The 21,807-nt window shown below is 34.4% G+C and overlaps 1 protein-coding gene across 4 annotated transcripts in view; it reads left to right on the forward strand.

Moving 5' to 3' along the window:
* LOC115765791 (dual specificity protein kinase splA) overlaps positions 1-21,807 on the forward strand; it is a 76,914-nt gene that overhangs the window by 12,412 nt on the left and 42,695 nt on the right. For 3 of the 4 annotated variants that reach the window (XM_030709477.1, XM_030709476.1, XM_030709481.1), the window contains exon 2: positions 4,486-4,516. The gene's annotated coding sequence lies outside the window, so the exon portion shown is untranslated. Of the gene's footprint in view, positions 1-4,485; positions 4,517-14,912; positions 15,497-21,807 lie in introns of those variants that run through there. The other variant, XM_030709478.1, reaches the window with a different exon arrangement.

A 21,807-nucleotide genomic window follows, 5' to 3' on the forward strand; every position in this document is an offset into this window, starting at 1 on the left:
TTGAGTGTTATTTATGATTGTCAAAGTTAACAGATGGCTTACCTTCTGCCAATTAGTAATATGCATAAATAAGAAAAGTGACTGGAAATCTTATAAAGAGCCCAAAAAGCAAACACTAATTGTAAAGCGCAATAAACAACACTAATATGAAAGTTCCAATACGGACGATGAACTGCACTTGACATTTAATGATTTGTTGTTGTTGTTGGCGGATTGTTTAGTAGTGCTGCAGAGTTTGTTTGTCATAAATTTGTCAGAATGCGGAGTGTATATATACACATATATATATATATCTATATGCTGGTTTATTTGGTTTTCGAGTGAGTTAATTTGGTTTTTCTCTTCTGCAGAGACGAACGAAACTTTCAAGCTGTCACATTGTGTTGTCTGACGTCTGCTTGTTGCTTGTTGTTTGTGTTTGTTGTTGTTGCTGTTTTTGTTTACTTTAAGCATAATTAGTAATACTGTCACGCAGTATTTTTCTTCCCCGGATTCCATTCTTTGAGCTTTGTAATCGTTTCTTGAGCCGTTGATTTTGTATTTCTTTTCAATTTGTATGCCTTGTCGCTATTATTGTCAGGTCTTTGATTAAGTTTTCATTTAGACACACACAAATACACATATTGTATGTAATATATACCTATTCGATACGAACATTCTATAGCGTATTCTTTAGTGCGTTGCATATTTCTGGTGAAATGTACGCGGCCTTTATGTATTTTTGATGAATGAAGAAAGTGGCCGAAACGCAGCCGCGTGACCATATGCCCAAAATGCCATAAAGACTTTGCCCCCACTATACTGAATTGGCCCCCTCTCACGCCCCTTTTTAGACATAAGTTGAAGGTCTAGGCCTGGGCACACGTCGCATACGTGTCATTGAACAATTTAACTGGGTTAGTAGTAGAAAGTTGTGACAATGTTGTGCCAGTGTGTGTTTACTTTTTGGCAATTACTGTGATTTGCTGCTGTGGAAAGTGTTCTGAGTGTTGCGATGCGTGAACAGCTGTTTGGAGTTTGTTTCGTCCAAGTGCTGCGTCATGCTCTTTGTTTGCTCTCGATAGCAATTATTGATAAACGTTTTCCATGGCCAGTTTGTTGTGGACACACTTGGAATCATTATAATTGATTGCATTCCTATCCATTAAACATTAAATTTCGTGATGATTAAACCTGTCTTATCCCTCAGATGCATAACCTTTTCACTATTGATAATTGTTGCAGAACGTTCCCTTTCGTCACTTTATTGCTAATACTACAATTTGAAGCATATACATTATTTATGACAACTATTTTATATTTTATCAAAATGCAAACAAATTTAGTTCTCTATCGATATGGTATATCTTTTTGTTAGCTAAATTAACTTAACTTAACCTAGCTTAACTTTATTTCTATTATTTTAGTTATAGAGATAGGATCTTTGGTACACCATTAACCCCTGCTTTATGCACAACAACTACACACTTCGTCGTTAAAACTTCGTTGGGAGTTTTGGCAACTCAAATTTGAAATTCATGGCCCGCCTCGTTGATGTTTATGAGCAATTGAACAAATGATCCATTGGTTTTTCTGCAAAAACAAAAAGAAAAGACCCTTTGAGTTGAGTGTGGCAACGTTTGATGTTCAGATTAAGACCTAGAGACAATCATCATTTGGATGATGATGCTACTCTTCCATCTTGTGATTCGCTTTCATTCTTACCAAAATTTTAATCACTTTGCTTTGCGTTAAATGTATTTTGGTGCCTTAATTGCAAAGTTATTAGCATTTATTGCGACGGCTGGCAATTGAAATAAATTGCACAAAACTCGTGAATCTTTGGCGCGGCTTTCTAGATAAGCGCCTTCGCGTGGCAATTGAGACCGTTTGTCGGTTTGTCGTTCCCAAAGATACAAGAGATTCAAAGTGATCCATCCGGACGCGCTTCTTGCGCTTTGGCGCCATGCGGGCAATAAAATGTTTATTTTTGCACACCAACATGACGACGAAGACGACGACCAAGTTTCCTAATTGAAACAGCAAATGTGCGAGGCCCGAAATGCACAAACAAATGTCCAGAGTGTTATATTCGGGACTGCTTGACTAGAAGTATGCTCTGCTTTTTCTAAAGGTTTCAAAATAAAATTGTATATATTCGATAAATACAATATAATTATACATTGTTTCTCTTAACGTCTATGATCAAGATTAACTCAAAAAAGGGATTTTACAGGAATATTTTTATATAAGTTTGAAACAAAGGAGTTCTTAAGATTTTAAGTAAAAACATTTCCACTAAAAACAAATGCCCTGAGTGCCATATTCGGGACTGCTTGACTAGAAGGTTGCTCTGCTTCTTCTGAAGATTTTTCTCTACTCGGCACTGTAATTTACTATCTTCAATAACTTTTGTTTTTATTTTTGGTTAATCCTAAGAAGTTCGGGAAATGCTGAGGGCATTAAATTTGCGTGTACCAAAAATCACATATTTTCTTATTTATTTGTTTTATTTTATATTGTTTGATAAATTAAAAATATACCCCAGCTAAATTTCTTGCGTTAAACAACTACAATCACGATTTACTCAGAAAAATGGATTATAAATGTAAATGGATTATAAATAAATGAAATTTATATACACTATAAACGGAGGAGTTCTTAAGATTTTGATTTAAAATCTAAATACTTTTGATTTAAAATCTAAATACTAACATCTTATGTTTTTAAGATTGAGGAAGTTATAGAATAAAAAGTAAATGGACATACTTTCAGCTTGTTGTTTCGAACAACTTGAGTTCTCGAGATCGAGTATCTTATATAAATTATTATGCCAGACTAAATTGTCAACTTCTGCATACATTTACGCAAACACAAAACCACCCTTTTTACGTAATTTTAATTGTGTACAGGGTATCAAAACTATTTATTTTAAAAATAAAAGAAGAACTGTGCAAATTTGTCAAGAATTTGGCCAGCGGGTAAATGATGTATCTACAGCCCAATCAATACAATAATAATTCGCATACAAAATGTGCCTCATCAATTTTAATTGCCGAGAACCTAACAACTTTTTCAATCATTATTAATTTGATCTTTTGTTGGTTTTATCACACTTGGCAGCAAATTCGTTATGCTCGTATTTCTATGCTCTGCCTGCATATTTCTCTTCTATAATTTTCGAGTGTTTCTACTTGGGGGTTTTGCTATTTATTATTTTTTGTGAGCTGTCAAATCGAAAGAAAAAAATAGCAACATTTGTGACTATTTTTATGCTGCTTGCTGCCTGGCTGAGGCTGAGGAATTTCACTTGGCTGAGAAAAAAAAGAGATTTAAGCATCGACTGCATTTGATGCGGCTCCTAAAACGTTGAGCGGGGGCGGGCTTGCGCCGAGATTGTGGTAATGGGGTTGCTTCTGGGCCATTTTGGGCTGTCACTTATGTGCAGAAACATTCATCATAAGTGGATTGAATCGTATAATAACTTGGCACACTTGCGTTCCATTCAAAATGCAAATTTTTTTTTTCTAGAATAAATTTTAGACAAATGCACTTTGGTTGATTCTCTTGCAATGATTCTAATTGTTGTCTCTAGAAATAAAGTAAGCCTATGGCAAATGAAAAATGTCTTTAAATTATAATTGTTTTGTGTAATTTATCAGCTTTTCATTTTTAATGACTATAATAACGATTAGATATAGCTATCGTCTTGATACTTTGTATAGTGCCGTCTTTTTGGTACAGGCAGTACATATGTCTGAACTCGCCGGGTCGGACCACTATAACATATAGCTGCCATACGAAGTACCGGTCGAAAAGTAGATTTTGTGCACAAGTAAAGTATTTTATCTGTTTTTCAAGATATCTTGACCAAACTCGTCATATATAAATTTCACTATGCTCTTCGTATATATGCGAATTATCTATATCGGACCACTATATCATATTGCTGCCATAGGAACAATCGGTGGAATATCAGGTTCTTGCATTTCAAAATACTGTGTCTTCCAAAAGTTTTTAATCAAACTCAGCATTTACGAACTGCGAAACGGATTAAATACTTTTTGTTACTTTTCATTTGAATTATATAAATATAATGAATTATGGGATGAATAGATAACATAGATTGCCAGAGTTTTATTTAGAAACCAACTTGTTATTAGAGTTCTTTAAAATTCCATGTTCAACATTCTTAAGTTAATATAATAATAAACTCTTTAGTTCGTCGTTAGCTTCTTGAACTCATCAATAGAAATGTGGGCCACTTTAAGCGCTTAATTTTCATATCATTTTTGTGCTAAATAGTTTGCTAGAGATTCTCTAAATGCCACAGGGAAAGTAACACAGCTCGAATAACAACAATAAAAAAATGCATATGAGTGCAATAAATGCGCTGGCGAATAAGCATTAAAAGTAGATTCCATTGAACGATTTTTTATAGCTTGTGAAATTAAACTCCATATCAAATCTATTTTTAATGGTTCTTCTACTTCTTTTTCTTTGCAGGCCTAGCAAATTCTTCTAACGCCTTTTTATGGTAAGTCTAATGTTTAAACGAGTTTTAATTTTATAATAATGATTATATTACATATGAAGGAGTTTGCAATATCACGTAAAGGTCACACCCAGTCGTTTCTTGGCAGTTGTATTTTAATTCATTTATTTAATGTGCATTCAATGACAAGTGAAATATTTATGCCTAAAGAAAGTTGCAATTGGCATTTGATTCGGTTGGTTTTGGCTTAAAAAAGTTGAAGGAATTATATTATAGAAAAGATTATTAAGGAATAGGAAGTCCTAATTTTGATTCATGCGAAATGGCATTCATAAAATATAATCAATCCATTCATTACTATTATTATTAACAGTATGCAGACACTAAACTATAAAAATAACTCTTACAATAGCACAGTACTCTGTGGTTAGTTGGCCCACTCAAATATAATTTTGCTTGTACAAATTGTTTCCTATTCTAAATAGGTAAAGGGAGGACTCTAAATATAAATTTAGAAATGTTAAAGCTAGACACAAATTACGTATCATTGGAAAAATCATGACCGAAATAGTTTTCCGACAAGAAATAGGCTAACTTTTGATGAAGTTATAGAATTTGAAAATCTGGGCATTGTGTATAAATTTAGTTGGATTAACGAATTCATGACTTTCTTCACTATAAATCAAGGCATCGACTTTTTGACTTTAATGCGCTCCAGTTCCCGCCAATAGCCCTCATTTTTGGTTTGATTTTATGATTTTATGACCTAGCGCCAGTTCAAAGTGCACGTAATGTGCATAAAATTCGAATATTTTTAGTGAGCGTAAAAAGAATTAGAATTTATGGCGACTCAAATCAAATGTGAAATAGAGCATACAATTTAAATTAGTTGAAATGGTAAAAAAAATCCGTTACAACATAATTAGCGGGCATAACGAAAATGAAATGCAGATGGATGGAGAAAAAAATCATTTCTGTTGATTTTTTTTAAAGCTTTATGGTCGCGGGGACCCAGTTACTTGGCCGGACAGTCGGCCAGCCAAATAAAAAAAGTTCCAAATGGAGCTTACGAACCCCAAAAAGAAAGAAAAACAAGTAAGAGGCTCTAGTCGGGAGCTCCCGACTTGGGGATACCCTGAACCCTCTTCCTCCAACATCAAATGCATATATATATTCTATTTTAGAAGCTATATGTCAAGTTTGGTGACTCTAGCTCTTATTATTTACCAAAATTACCCAAAAAACAGGATATCGATATCGATTTTTATCGATTGCTTGGAAACGGAGTAAGTTATCGATTATCGGAAACAAACTCGATCTGCGCAGGCACTAGGAGCACCTACATCTTAAATTTCAAGTCTCTAGCTCTTATATATGAGATCCTTGCGTTCATACATACGGACGGACGGCCGGACGGACATGGCTAGATCGACTCGGCTATTGATGCTGATCAAGAATATATATACTTTATGGGGTCGGAGATGCTTCCTTCTGCCTGTTACATACATTTGGATTTTGCGCAAATACAATATACCTTATACCCATTTTTAATGGGTTCAGGGTATAAAAAGAACAACAATTTCGGCAAAGCCAAAAACAAAAGAATTTGTTAAAGAGCAGAAGAGACGCGACGCGCTTTCCAACTGCAATGGAAATTTTGTTATAAGCGCACATACACAGATACACATATGTGTATAAAAATATATATATTTTTTAATATATATGTATATTTGTATGTACATATATATATTTATATATATATGGTATAGAAGCAAACAACGCTAAAAATGCGCCACAAAAATAGAGCAAGGCATGTAGAAATGAAATTAGATGAAAATAGGCGCTATATATATACATTTACATATACAAATGTACATATATGTGTGCGTGTGTGAATATAAAGATATATATACGCACACTCACATCGGAGATATTTGTGCTAAATTTGTGTGTGTGTGTGTGTGTGTGCCGAGGGTTCCATCCTCTGGCGCGCCTTGGCAGACAGGAATTCAATGTTCAGAGAAAATGGGCAAGAAAAATGTACAAAACGAAGCTATAGCATTGGGAAATGCGCATTTTTCTTAGTTTTTTTTTTGGTGTTTTTTTGTTCTTTTGAGAATTTGTGTTTTAATTTCTTATTTGTAGAGGGTATTATAACTTCGTCACGAAATTTGTAACGCAGAGTAGGAGACATCTCCGACGCCGTAAACTAAATATTCCAGATTAGCCGAGTTGATAAAGCCATATCTAAAACCTTGCAGGCAGTACGGGAACAGACCGGATCGGTCCACTATATAGCTGCCATAGGAACCATCGGTCTAAAAGTAGGGTCTTGCACTAAAAACTGTTTTGTTTTTCATATATGCATATAGGGTATTAAATCTTCGGCATGTCGAAAATATCCCTACATTCTCGTTTTGTTTTTTTTAGTGTTTTTTATTGGGACATTTGGGACAACTGAATTAATGGCGCTACAAGTTGAGTTTTGTTTTTGATTGGGGTTTTCAATTGGCGCTAGGATTTAGGGATTTGAAAAAAAAAAGAGATAACAAATCGAAGAATAGCAAAAGGGGAAGAACAATTATAGGCAAAGTTACTTTGTAGATGTAGTATATTTAATTAATCTAGATTTTGAAAATATTTTCCCCCTCACATAATGTTTTTCACAGGCTTATCAGCATGATGTCAAATGCTATTACCGATTTCTTGGAAATCAGCCATATTTAAGAAAGTCACCTTAGCATATAATAAACCGCTGAGCATGTCAATTTTTTTTTTAGTTTTTTATTTTTATGAACAGTTACGACTCTAAGACTTTCTATAGATTTACGAGTAGTGCATTTAAATGTGTAGAAATTATGTGACCAAGACGACTTATATAGTATACAGCATATCTTTGCTTTATGCCTCGGATTATTATGATATGCATAATAAACATAAAAACATATTTCGATGTTGTTTTCATTGAGACACGTGTCTGGAAAGACAACTTGTTGCCCGAAACGCCCAAACAACGAGCAACAAGTCTCAAATCAGGAATGTTTCAAAAGCTTCGCTCATTTTGATGGACAGACTTGAAGGGGGGTCCATAGGGGGAAGCATACTCCTATACAAACATCAATAATAAACTGTTATGGCCAAAAGTAAAAATGTGAATAGCGCTCATCAGCTTGTTAATATTGTCGTCGTCTTCTTCTTCTTATTTTTGCTCAAGTTTTGTGCCCAAATTTGTTGATTGTCCGGGACTTTTTTGTCCCAAGGCGTTATATGGGTTCAAGCAGCAGCAAAACAAAACCAAAATAAAAAGCAATTTTGGCTGGCTTAGAATTTTACCCAAATGCTAGCGAAACAATAGGGTATGCCAGACTGTAGGTATGCCATGCTATGTCCACTATATAGTTTGTTTAAAAATGCAAACTACATTTTTAGGAAAAAAAGTAATTTTCCGCCTTACAGACTTACAAACAAAACGAATTTTGCACATTAATTTGCCAGCCCTTTATAGATGTGAAAGAAATAAATATTGTTTTTAATACAGAATTTCTCAGTGTAAAAATACCCTTATTTCCGATTGCACTGGGTATTTTTAATATTTATTTTAATGAAGTGTAAAGGCAGAGCGTAAATAAACTTTGGGTCATAGCTTTCGCTGGAATGTATTTTCCTAGAATATGTCGTAGGCTGTTTACCCTATTCCTTTGTGCTGTTAAACATGCAACGGAAGAGCTCGGCCCACAGCACATGTGTATGTTTGTTGGGCGAACTGCTAATTGGAACCAGGTTCCAAATGACATCATAAGAAAGAAATGTTGCTTGAGCCTGAACTCAAGCCGTTGCTGCACGCTATCATGTCTTAAGAGTCTTAAGAGATTATGCAAGAATTGAATGTAAGTGCTTATGGAAAGGTTAATTAAATATTAAAATTGCAATATTCAAATGATATTTCACGGCCAAGGAAATGGAATTGGAATGGGAGGCCCTTCAAATAAAGTTCAAAGTTCATGACAAACTGGCGAAGAGAATGGCTCAATGTTGTAGGATAATAACAATGATGTTCCCGATGTTCATGATATTGATTATCATGACGACCACAAAAAAATATGTTCATGACTTGGCTGCTCTCGGCCCACTCTCCGGACTCTTCGCTACTTGACAAACAGTAGCAAAATTGTTCAACTTCATTTGCTGCCTCATTTTCTGTGTTTACCTTCATTTTATTCTGCTTCTTTTTCTTGTTTATTATTATTATTATTTTCTACTTTGTGCATAAGTATTGTAAACATTAAATTTTCTCATGTAAATTCCCACGCATATTCCCTGGCTCTGCGCTTATAATAAAAATAATCAGTTATGTTTTTCTGTGGTTTTCAGGCCCGGCCAGAGTTAGAGCCAGAGACAGTAGCCCTTCAATCTGGGCTTTTAATGATATTTCGTATGCCTAGCCATGGTTGAGTTCTCAGAGGCTAGTTGCTTGTTATTAGTGGCAATGTGGAAAGGGGGGAAATTGGAAATGGAAATGCGCGTTGTTTGATGTGTTGATAAGTTGAATTACCCGCTGTACATTGGGAAATGTTTTTGGGAATGTACATAAGAGCAGAACATGCTCGAATTGTGAAGATGTTTTTCTTTTTATTTTTATGAGCTGTGGGCCGAAAGAAAGTGTTAAGTGATCCAGCTGATAAGACCGAAAGTTCTGCCTACCTGCTATATATAGTATAAGCGTTTTGACATTTGTTTCTTTTCGAGGTATTGTCTTTTTTCCTCGCTTTTTCGAATTAAAATTTAAGCCTGCGGATAAAGTTCAGAATTCGGGTCATGTTAAACCGCCGCAAAGCTTATTACCCAATTTTTATATTTCGTGTTTTGGCCAAATAAAAATTTATATGCAAGTTGACAAGACAAGGTTTCCGTCCCCGTCTCCGTTTCATTCAGACTGGTCTGAAAATGTTGTTGCTGTTGTGTCTTTTCGATTGGGTTGTGGTTTTAGGCAAAGCGTTTATCTCGTCACCTTTGGTATAATAACGACCGCAGATGCTTAAATTGCGTAAATATCAGAGGTGTGCTTTAGAAAATGTTAAAAAGATTATAAACTTTGCAATTATCATTACATATATATCATTATATATACACATATATACATATATAACAATATTAGGTATGATGTTTAGAAAGGATTATATAATGGAAAGCTATATCGAATATGATAGATACATTAAACTCTAGCAAAAAATGTAACCTTAAAAATCTGCGGAATCCTAAAAAATTTTTTATTATTTTTGGAGATAAAAAGGGGTGAAATGTTAATAATAAAACAATGATAAAAATAAACTAATAGTAATAAAATATTAATAATGAAATAGTAATAAAATTAATAAAGTAATAATAATAAAATAAAAACGATATAAAAAATAATAACAAAACTAAAATCTAAATATATAAAACTAAAACCGAAACAAAATCGAAAATAACTGAGATTAAACTGAGACTGACTTGATTTAACTGCAGTTACTTGACTAATATGCTCTCAAAATTAGCATGTAGCGTGAATAATTTGAATACAATGTCTGAACCCGCAATACAATTATGAGATACATATATATTTATATATACCTGCGCATGTTTCACCTGCAACAAAGCCAAAACGCATGCGCCACACTCTACAAAAATAAATAAGCAACAAAAAATGAACTGCTAAAATCGAGACCAAGCAAACATTTGGCAATGGAACAAACAAACACACAAGCATTCAAATCGCATGAATGATTCGTTTGAATGAATGAACTGAATAATGCGCATGATTGCGCATACGAATGCAATGCAGAAAGAGAACCCATAACCCACAGAGACCCCAATCCCCCTCCCAGCTTCTCGCTCTTGCTAGCATGCTACTTGAATGGCCCTGGCAACTGTGCGACGTGCCACAAAACCGAAACAGACACCCAACAAAATATTACGAGTACGATTTTGATTATAATGTAAAAGGTTTCCTCATTTTGCAGCAGATTATCATGTTAATTTGAATGTTTTGCATAATTTTTGTTTTTTGTTTTGTTTAATTCTCTCAGCGCCTTTGTCTTTGGGGTTCTGTTTTCGGCAGCTTTGTTTTTGTTATTTCTTTAACTTTTGCCTCGTTGACTTTTAGCGTTTCAATTAAATTATAAAAATAACAATTTGCTAATTTTTATATCGCATATTGTGTACCTGCCAACGTGATGATGATCTTGATAATCGCGTTCTTTGCGGTTGACATAAATGTGGGCGTGCTTTTAACTCAACTTGTCATGGCTTTAATAGCATATATATATATGCATATATACAACTGACTATGATATCATGACACATCAAGTTGGCCAAATTTGGGCAACCCAAAATTGTTGTCAAGAAATGCGACTTGACAAAATCCGGCATTACTAAGTGCCATTCGTCTAAACGTATCTCAAATATATTGTGTCAAAATTACTTTATTCAATGAATATAATTTTTGTTTTTTTCTTTCTTGTTATTCTTATTAAAAAAAAAAAAAAACAACAATTTCCTTAAACATAAACCATCAGTGGTTGCTGCGGCTTAAATGTGTCACAATTAAAGTTATATTATTTGTTTTACATTAATTTTTTTAAAAGATATTTTTTTTTTTATTAACAATATATTACTTTGTTTTAAGTTATCAATGATATTCGAAAGATTTTCGAGATATCTTTTAATTGCCAGCTTTATTATTTCTACTTTCGTAATATTATAGATGGCTTGTTTTATAAGTATGTAACTCATTTTTGTGTTTTACCTATATTCCAAGACCCAATCTAATCAGAAATGGTCTCATATATCATATGTGTCATGCAGGAAATTTTTTCAAATATGTATTGCTTGTAAACAAGTTTATTATAAGTTTTAATTATAATACTTAATGCCACATTTTTTTTTTTGATAATTGATATGTACGCTGTAATATAATGACAACACGCTGAAGACAATAATTCATTTTAACTTATTAATTGTTCTTTTCTTTATTCTTTTCTCTTTTTGTATATATAATGTGAATAAAATGTTAAGAAATTAACTTTGACTTCAATCTTAAATACGGTCAGAACAGATGCTGAAACGTGTATAACCCAGATCTGTCCATCAAAGACTGAAAACAAAACAACCTCTTGTTTCGCTGACATACCCTTTGGCTACCGATATATGTACTTACAATGTATTTATAAGTATGTAGCTGCTTAATCCACTATAACTTGCGGATAATTTGCCTGTCACGTTGGCCTCTGCTCGAATGAGTCAGACCACCACACAGACACACACACGCCACCGAAACAGTCGTGAGTGGAAGTTGAAGTTTTTTAAAGGATGCCACTGATTAAAATTTACGCACAAGGTCATTGGCGATCTCCGGGACATCAAAATTAATGCAGGGCATAAATATTGTGCAGCCAGCGTTGCCAGTTCGTTTCAGGCTTAATCAGCAACTGGCATCCATGAACTTGGCTGCCCAGGTTCATGGCAATAGAGCGAGAGAGAGAGAGGGAGAGGAGCTGAGTTGTAGCTTGCAGCTGCATTCGCCAACGCGTTGGCAAACGCTTAGAAAAGCGACGAAACGACACACGACACATTTCTGTCATCATCAATAATGCCGCCATAGAGACGTGGCCCGTGGTGCTTTTGGTGCGCTTGGCCAGCCTTTTTACCTTTTGCTGTTGCCGTTGCAGTTGCAAGCAAATTGGCACAATTTCTCCTTATGGCCGCAACGACGCGTGTTATGTTGCATTCGATGCCATGTGGCCGGCGCAGCATCAGCATCACCAACTGCTGCAACAGCTGACATTTTGCGGCTTCAACATTCAACGTGCAACATTCAACGTTCAACTCTCTTTTGCAGATTTCTTACAATATTTAACATAAATCGCAGACACCGCACAGCTGCTGCCGCCGCCTGCAGCCAACGTTCTGTCTGCGCTTTACTTTTACCTCTTTTTTTAATGGGGCATAGTCGTTTACTCATTGCGTTTGTAACGCATTAGAAACGAAAGTTGCCGCATTATTATTTCTCTGCCAATTTGCTTTTAAAAGCCTTCGTTTTTATGCTGGGTCGTCAATTTTTTCCTGAACATCATATTTCATTTCAGTTTATGTATTCAGATGATTTATTATTGGTCGGATAAGCTTGCTTTTAAATTTAGTTCTCTTTCTCTCAGTCAAGATCAAATTTTCGATTGTCCTACTCGTTTTTTAAAGGTAAGCAAACTTCGTTTTTTCCAAGAATGTTCAGAATTTGGATTTGTAAAGGAACTTGGATCGATAGACATTAGTATTGTCCTGGGAATTTTTGTGTATTTTATTTTTACGACCAGCTTTGACAAGCAGTGTTGCGAAACGATTTGGGATTTTTTTTCATGGGACTCGAGCCCGTATTTCTTTGTTCTCTTGCCATGTTGACTTTTTAGCATTATAAAGAAAATTATTTGGGGATATAGAACTGGTTCTTATTCGAAAAAAATCAAAAACGCGTATGATCAAGATATTGCCACACCTTTTCGAGCGTGCATATTCCTAAACTAAATATAACTTTAATTTCCTGACCGTTTCATTTCATAAATCTAAAAACCTTATTGTTGAAATGTTTCAAAAATGTATGCAAATGGATTGATTTCCTGGAATAATAATCAGTCATGCGCAAAAAAAAAATATATTTTGTATAGTTTTTACATTACTAAGAAAATCAGAACAGATTTAGCAAAGCTTGGAATTGCCAATTGAGTGACACAAAGCTGTTCTTCGGCTGAATCAGCGCTCTTGGAAATTTTGTTAGTATAGGGTATATGTCTGTCGGTGCTTAAATGTAACCATTTGCTGTTGCTTGCCGCAGAAATGGCATTGCATGATCTTTAATCAAACAGTTAACGGCGCCGCCGACGCAGATTGGGGCAATTGCAACCTTGATAGGCGTCGCCCGTCCCTTGCTTTCCACTCTCTCGCTCTATCTCCCTCTCTCTCTCTTTTGCCACTCTTTCTCTCTCCCTCTCCTTTTGCCGAGCCGTTTTGCAATGCATTTGCAGTGGGTTTTGGAATTGGAGCTCGTGCTGCGTTTCTAATGCAGCTGTGTCAAGGCGCTAACAAATTTATGTGGCCACAATGTGTGTGGTTGTGTGTGCGCGTGTGTGCTTCCCTCGCTCTCTTTGTTCCTCAGCCACACACATTCACTCACACACACACACACACACACACACAAACACACAGGCGAAGCTACCGTCTTGCGGCTTTAATTAACGGTCAACGGAAACTTATGCGCTTTTGTGTGCTACTTCTTCTTGTGCTGTTGCTGCCTCCTTCTTGCCGTCTGTGGCTGTTGCTGCTGCTTCTTCTTCGTTGTCTCTTCGTGTGGCCTCAACTGTTTTTCATGTTGTCTTAGGTTACCTAAAGACTCGGTTCCGCTTTCGCATATTGCGCATTTGCAGCTTTCAGCTTGCTTTTGATACTCTAGATAATTGAATGCGCAGGGTAGATTGAAATTTTGGTAAATTTTCGAATATGTGGAAATAAATACATTTAATTTGTCATGTTAAATTTATTATTCCTCCAAAGGACTTTTTAATTATACAAAATTATGAGTGGAATATACACATAAGTTTCTTTCTTTTTATTTGATTTTGTGAATCAAGTTTCTAATCTTTACAATGGTAATATTTAATTTTTACAATGTTTCTTTTTGTAACATATTTAGACAATTTAAATTCGAATCATAGGATACCTTTGCGCTTAGCATATTGTTGTTTAGTTAACAGATGCCGTTAGGGCAAAAGGCGCTTTTTAATTTGCGGTCGGCGCATATCGATATATACGAGTTCTCTGGCACTCTCTTCAGCTCTGCTGCATCTGTTGGAATCTGGCAGGCATATGTCAATGTGCTTAATGCCTGACTGAGCCAGCGCTGGAACCCTAAAAGAAAAACTTGCGCATATAGAACAACAACAACAACAACAAACGATCGCTGTCAACTTTTGTAAACTTCCGGTTAGAGCCGCTCGTTGGTTTAAGCCATTAATGGATTTTTATGTTTGCCCATTGCCCCAAAAAAAGAGCACACACAGCCAGCAACAACAATGAGAATGACAACTACAACAACAGCAACGGCTGGCAAAAAAAAGGGTTTCATGTGACGAGGCTTTTGTGATATTGTTTTTTTTTTAGGCTTGGGCGTAATTCTAGGAATTTGTTCTTTATGTTTACCATCGCTTAAGGCCGGTTGCTCTGTTGATGGAGCTTATGACTAGCGGGGCTTTCAATTAATCAATGTTTGCCTTTGAGTATTTGCGTTTCGATAAGTCGATAGGCGATGGGCGATAGACGATTTGCGCCGCATGGCGTATGGCAATACTGTCACGTTTAAGCTGGCAACTATCTGTTCGCCTGTCAATTAAATTTGACAATTTATTGTGTGTATGCAAAGTCGTTTATCATTTAACGTAATCATTGTCACATGTAAACGGGAAAACGAGCCAAACGTACACGACATATTCGCTACAAGATGTTGGGAAGATGAGCATAGGGGAGACCCAAATGAAAAGTGCCGAAACAAAAGAAATCCATTGGGCATAGCCTGGTCTCTCTCTGGTCTCTCAACATCATCTACATTTCCATCTACAACGTACAATCACTTTCGGCAATGCGGCAATGCGAGTGGGTTCAATGTATCCCCCCATCTATCCGAGAGCGTTCGTGCAGACGCCAAGTTGAAAATAATAATGATGGTGGTGTTGATGATGATGATGATGATGTGGATGAGCAAGAAAAATCAAAAAAGTTGATGAAGACAGACAGTAAACTATAAACTACAAACGTTTTTTAGCGACAATGTTGCTGAATTGTCCAGCAAACACAAACTACAACAATCCCATATGGCTTATGCTCAGATTTTAATTTTTGATTAAAGATTTTTGGCCTTTTGAAGAGTGTGGCAAACATTGTTTGGGTATAAACAACGGATCAATGTTAATATGTTAAATTTAACTGTAAATATGATTAGGCGTAAGTAAATTTATTTGGCAATGTACATACAAATATAACACTATCGGTATTTCCCTTTATCTAGCGAATTGATATCCGCAAAATTCAACCATATATTGTGCCATAGATTTTGGAATAGCCGGCTTTATAAATGATATTTATATTTAGTATTTTTATTTTGTATTTATCATTTTACATGTTATTTAGTATTTTTTATTAACAAGAATTATGTACATATACGTATCTCTTAATCTTTTTATTTATCTGTTATATTTTATGTAATTTTAAATATTTGCTTCTTCGTGTATCTATTATTTTTATTTTACAGCGAACTTTACAATCAACTTTATCTTCAGGCTAGGTAATGCGATAGTCGTAGATAGCAGTGAGTTTTTATTTAGTTCGCGCTGCGTGCGTGCATTTAAATGAAGCAAATTGGAAACAGCAATTAATCAAATTGTAATGCAGGAAATTAACAAAAGTGCGCGCGTAAAGGTAATTAAAAGAAAATTAACAGCTGAGCAAAAGCCAAAAAGGAAACCTGTGCGTGTATGTTGAAATTGTTGTTGTTGCTGTTGTTGTTATTGTTGTGTGTGGCGTATTGTTTGCAATTTTCGCTGCACACAATTATAATTATCATCACTGTTGTGTTGTATATTGTATACACGATTTCACGGCATTCCATTGTTTTGCATTTTGCAATGAAATGCAAAAATCATCAGCAACAATAACAAAGCGCTTACGTATTTATTTGAATGTGTATATACATAGGTATTTTTTTTTCTATTAGTGCCAGGGCCCTCAAATTCAAAGTGTGTTAGCAGAGGGGTATGAATAGATCTAAGAAATATAAATTACTCGACTCAGCAGATCTGGAAAAGTAAAACTACAAATGTAACCTATTTATTCAACTTGATAGCAAAGAAATTAAAAGGTTCTTTGGAGGAATTTTATTTATTGATATACGTACAACCGGAAGATATATTGAAAGAATTAAATTAATTTTTTTTATAGATACAAAAATTCAATCAAAAATTTGATATGGTAAAACTTTTATTTAGATGACACGAAAATTTTCGAGGTGACACGAAGTGTTCGTGTCTAAAAATCGATTGACGTGCTCTACAGCCGTCTAAGATACAAACAACGCGAATTTTTATGATTTAACACGAGTTAACACGAAATAAAAATAATATAATACGTCGATATTGATATCGTAGATATATATATATATATATATATATATATATATATATATATATATATATATATATATATATATATATATATATATATATATATATATATATAGATGTAGGTACACTCACAAGTCACGCACGACAAAAATGTTACCAACACGACGTTCGTAATGTTAAATATATGTCTCTACAAATTGGAAGTACTTCTATGTATATTTAAAACATTTTGTTATAATGAAATAATATTTATTTGAAAATAATAAAATAAATATTTGTGGTCGTGCGTGACTCGCGTGTGTGCACCCTCCTCTATCTATCATATATTATTGTCTCTCATATGAATTGATTTTATTTGTGTTGCCCGCAAGCTCAAAATTGTTGGCAAAAAACATCGGAAATCACAATTTAAATAAGTAGCTTATGTCATCGTATCATTATTTTGTGTTGACTGAATAATGCGGCGAAATGTGTTTTATATCAAATTTAACTGAAACTTGCACATGTGACAAGGCAAATAACAATTTCATGATACAATGCAGCTGTTGCTAGCTGGCAAATTAGCCAATTTCTAAATTCTCTGGCACTGCTTTAATGATGTATATTTATTGTCTAGGCAACAGCTCCTGAGAAACCCCGAGCTGCTGTGAACTTGGCCCTCTTAATATATAACCCGATTTTTATCCTTGTTTTTCTTATATCGGCATTAACTATTTCCCCTGTGCTTCTGAGATCCAAGAGCAAAGTATTGTGAGTATTTTGAAAAGGTTCGGTGTGCAAGGGTATTCAATCTTCTGCGTGCCGTAGATAGCCCTTCCTTCTTATTTTTACGTTTAAATGCTTGACTTGTAAATAGAATTTTATACGAAAGGTTTTGATTTCAACCTGTTTCAGCCTGTGACATTGACGCAACTTTTGACTAGCTGCAAATTATCAAAATATGCTAATTGATCTTGGCCAGTTTATTGGACAATAATTGAGCTTGGATTTGTTTTAGAATCCCATTGAAGTTGTCTCTCTTTGATTATGCATGCACATAAATTAAGGCGAAACTGTAAATTATTTGCCAAATTAGATGAATGGCGACTGGTTGGCCTTTTGCGAGTCGGTTATCTAGATATCGACAAATTTCGTTTTTTTTTTAGATACCAATTTCTTTTCAAGGCCTTAAGCTTATGGTATTACCATTCACAGCTTCTGCTGCAGCCGATTTTTTGTATGGACTGATTTTTATGAACTATTTAACATAATTATTAGCCCATTTAGTTTTCTAGATTAGTAAGCTAACAGTTTTATGTGTTAGTCACATGGTGTAAAAGTTACTTGGGTATTGTTTATCTTGGCAAAGAAACTTATTGAATACCCTACCCGGCATATGACACCTTGTAAGCTTTCAAGAGTCGGTTGTTCAATAAGTCAGCTAATTACAAGCGACTAAGCAGCAAAAACGGCAAAGAAAAGTTTGGAGAAAGAAAAGTTGCTTTCACATTTTTGTAAAATTTGTTTGAAGGCAACCAAAAACCGTTGCCCTGCCAAATGCCGACCGGCAGCAGCTCGGCCCACCCTTTGTAAGGCACAGTTTAAAGTGAGAATTGTGCGTTGTTTATAGAATTTTAGCGCTGTTTTTGTTTATTATTATGAAGAACTACGCGTTAGCCATTCACATACGTAAACATTGCGGCGGTGTGGGGTGAGTTAAACAAAAATTTATTAATTAAACTCAAAAGCTTGAGAGTAGAAAATGCAAAAGATGTTTACAGAATGGCGCGTTGCGAGGCCAGCTGCAAAAATACGATCTATACTGTGTACACACAAAGACAGCCACATCCATAAATACATATTTACTTTACGCGAACAAAAAATGCAAAATGCGTAAAAAAAGAAATGATACGCTGCTCCATTTCAGGGCCATTGGGGGGCGTTTTGTGTGACATGCTCCAAATAAAAAAACGACACAAATCTGTCAAATTCTCAGACAATACACATTTAAAATTTTTCTATATGTCTAGAATATTCTTCACGAAAATGAGATATCTTTTTTATTGTGCATACATACATACAAATTTATATTTATAACAGATTTGCCAGAAGAAAAGAAAAATTTAAAAAAATAATAATACAAATAATATAAAAAAAGCTCACAACTTTCTCGGGTCTCAGGGTCATCGCCATCGTCGGCGTCATAAAATCAAAATAATATACAATATGAATTAATAAAATCGCATTTTAATTTTGTCACACATCAGCCATTAAAAGAAATCAGAAATCAGCAAACTTTTCAGTTTTTGTTTTAGTCTTCTTAAATGCTAACCCAGAGAAAAAACCAAACAAAAGTCCAAAAACAAAATTGACATTGAAAATGGTTCCGAAATAAATTAAGTGGAAACAAACACCAAAATGCTAATGCAAAGTCACATACAAAACTGAAATTGAAAAAAAAATTTGAGAAAAGTACACTTGGGCTCTAGTTAAGAGTGCTTGACTAGGAGATATCCCGTATTTGATGTATGTAGTATGTCATACTACAAATTTGTGGGTTATGAAAAGGATTTTAATATCTGGTTTCTATCTTTAAAATGCCGACAGATTTATTGTAAAAGTAAAACGAATTTAGTCAGAATGAGGTTTAGAAGAAATATATTCTATATTATAATATCTGAAAGTTATTTCAAAAGAGAAATTGCAAATAAATTGTCGAATTCTAGTGGGAGGGACTTTATTTATTAAATATCAGCTCGAAAACGTTTTAAAAAACAAATAACATGCAAATATACTTATCTTGTTCTAATAGCCATAAAGATCAAGAAGCCTTCGCCCGCTTGTGACAGAAAAGGGTTATATTCGATCTATTTCATTATTTCGATAACGATTATGTCCACTTTAAAATCTCATGCTTAAAGTATCTCACTGCTTATTGCAGAGAATGACAAGTATCCCGATTCTGTTAGGTTGAGGAGTTGCAAGACCTGTCCTTTTGAGCTATGCCTTATAAATATTGTCGCCTTAATGGGCTCAAGATTACTAATGTTATAGTTATAAGTGGTATGTATGAAGCACAGGTATGTAGAAGCACAGAGGCTTTAAGCCCCAACGATGAACACTGCATGTTAAACAAATATACACACATATATCAGTTGCCAGTGCTATGGTAAATGCCATAATACCCTTTAAGTTAACAATAAGTGGGCATTCAAAAACCAAACGAAAGCACACGTTTACATATATTAGCCATCAAGCCATCAAACCATCAAAATTAGCATAATTTTCCATGAAACAAAACTGTTAAACTGCTCAAAGACACCTTTTAGATGGCAACAACAATAACGACAGCAGCAACAACAAGAAAAAGTTGTTTAAGTTAAAGTTTAATGACTTTTTGCAGCTTGTTGAAATGCGCCATTGATGACCAGCAACAACAAACACTAAAAAAAAAAAAACAAAATTGATGGAGCGTTTGTCAGTTTCGTTTTCAGGCGCAATCAATTTAAATGCTACAATATTTCATAATTTTATAATTTATGTGACTCGGGCCTAAATTAATAATAAATATATAATAATATATATATAATATATATATATATATATATATTGCCAAAAATTTATTTAAATTGCTTTACTCAACGGCAATGGAAGCACTTCTCTGCGTTTGGCATTTTCTTATACTTATTACCAAGGGGCAAAGTTATGAAAGTTTCGACGATGATTTGTGAGCGTTTACAGATTAGACAGCTACAATAATGTAATAATAATAAATAATAAGGGCATTTATCACTGATAAATATCGAATTTATATAATCTATGCTATTTACAGCAAATGGAATTGGAAACTTTTTAATCGAAATGCTACGTAACTAAATCTATCGCTAATCGACCTGTCGATAGTTGCCGATAGTAATCCAAATGCTTGAAATAAGTGTTAACTTTGAAAACTTAACTGTGTTTTATTGTGTGTAAATAAAATGTACAAAATTAGAAGAATTTATAATTCATATGCAAAGACAGAAAATATAACTTCCTTATATTATTCTATAGTTACCACACTAAGAAGATGTGCAAGCATTAGTTTAAATTCGAACGTCTAACCATAAAATCAAGATAAAAATGATGAATATTTCTTTAATAATTCAACAGTTGCACTAGATTCAGCCAAAGAGATCTTAATCTGAAAGTTAATCTGAGCTTATGCTAGGCCCATTTCATAGACTTCACGTAACTATGTCATGGTTAGTTCAACTTAAATAACCGTAGAATTTTCACGAACATACATTTTTTTCACATTTAAGTGTGAACATTCTCTTAAAGACTTGCGCTCATTTTCAAGAAGAAAAAAAAATATAATTGTTATGCACTGAGAAAATCTTGAGAAATTGCTACTTGTAACTTGTGTGTCAATTAGTCACACCTACTAACTGGACAGTAATTAGCGAATTTTTGTGTCATTTGGGGCAAACAATTCTTTATTTTTTGTGTTTCATTCTGATAGGGTTGGGCTGTACAGTTATAAGAATCATAAAGATATATGCTATACATCTTTTTTTATACTAACCCTATGCTGTTTTTTATACCCTGAACCCATTAAAAATGGGTATAAGGGTAGGTATATTGTATTTGTGCAAAATCCAAATGTATGTAACAGGCAGAAGGAAGTATCTCCGACCCCATAAAGTATATATATTCTTGATCAGCATCAATAGCCGAGTCTGTCCGTCCGTCCGTCCGTCCGTATGTATGAACGCAAGAATCTCACAACCTTTAAGAGCTAGAGACTTGAAATTTTAGATGTATCTGCTCCTTGTGCCTGCGCAGTTTGTTTCCGATAATCGATAACTTACTCCGTTTCCAAGCAATCGATAAAACTCGATAACGATATCCTGTTTTTGGGCAATTTTGGTAAATAATAAGAGCTAGAGTCACCAAACTTGACATATAGCTTCTAAAATAGAATATATATATGCAATTGATGTTGGAAGAAGGGGGTTCAGGGTACCTCCTAGTCGGGAGCTCCCGACTAGAACCTCTTACTTGTTTTTCTTTTTTGGACACTTAAAGTTAATTTCTCACATTATTATTTTTATTTAATATTAAAATCAACTTGTTTCATTTTCTTTTTGTTAATGCTTGCCTAGAAGTTGTGGC

Source organism: Drosophila novamexicana, unplaced genomic scaffold, assembly GCF_003285875.2.
Source record: "Drosophila novamexicana strain 15010-1031.04,08,12 unplaced genomic scaffold, DnovRS2.1 tig00000986-arrow-arrow-pilon, whole genome shotgun sequence".
NCBI lineage: Eukaryota > Metazoa > Arthropoda > Insecta > Diptera > Drosophilidae > Drosophila > Drosophila novamexicana.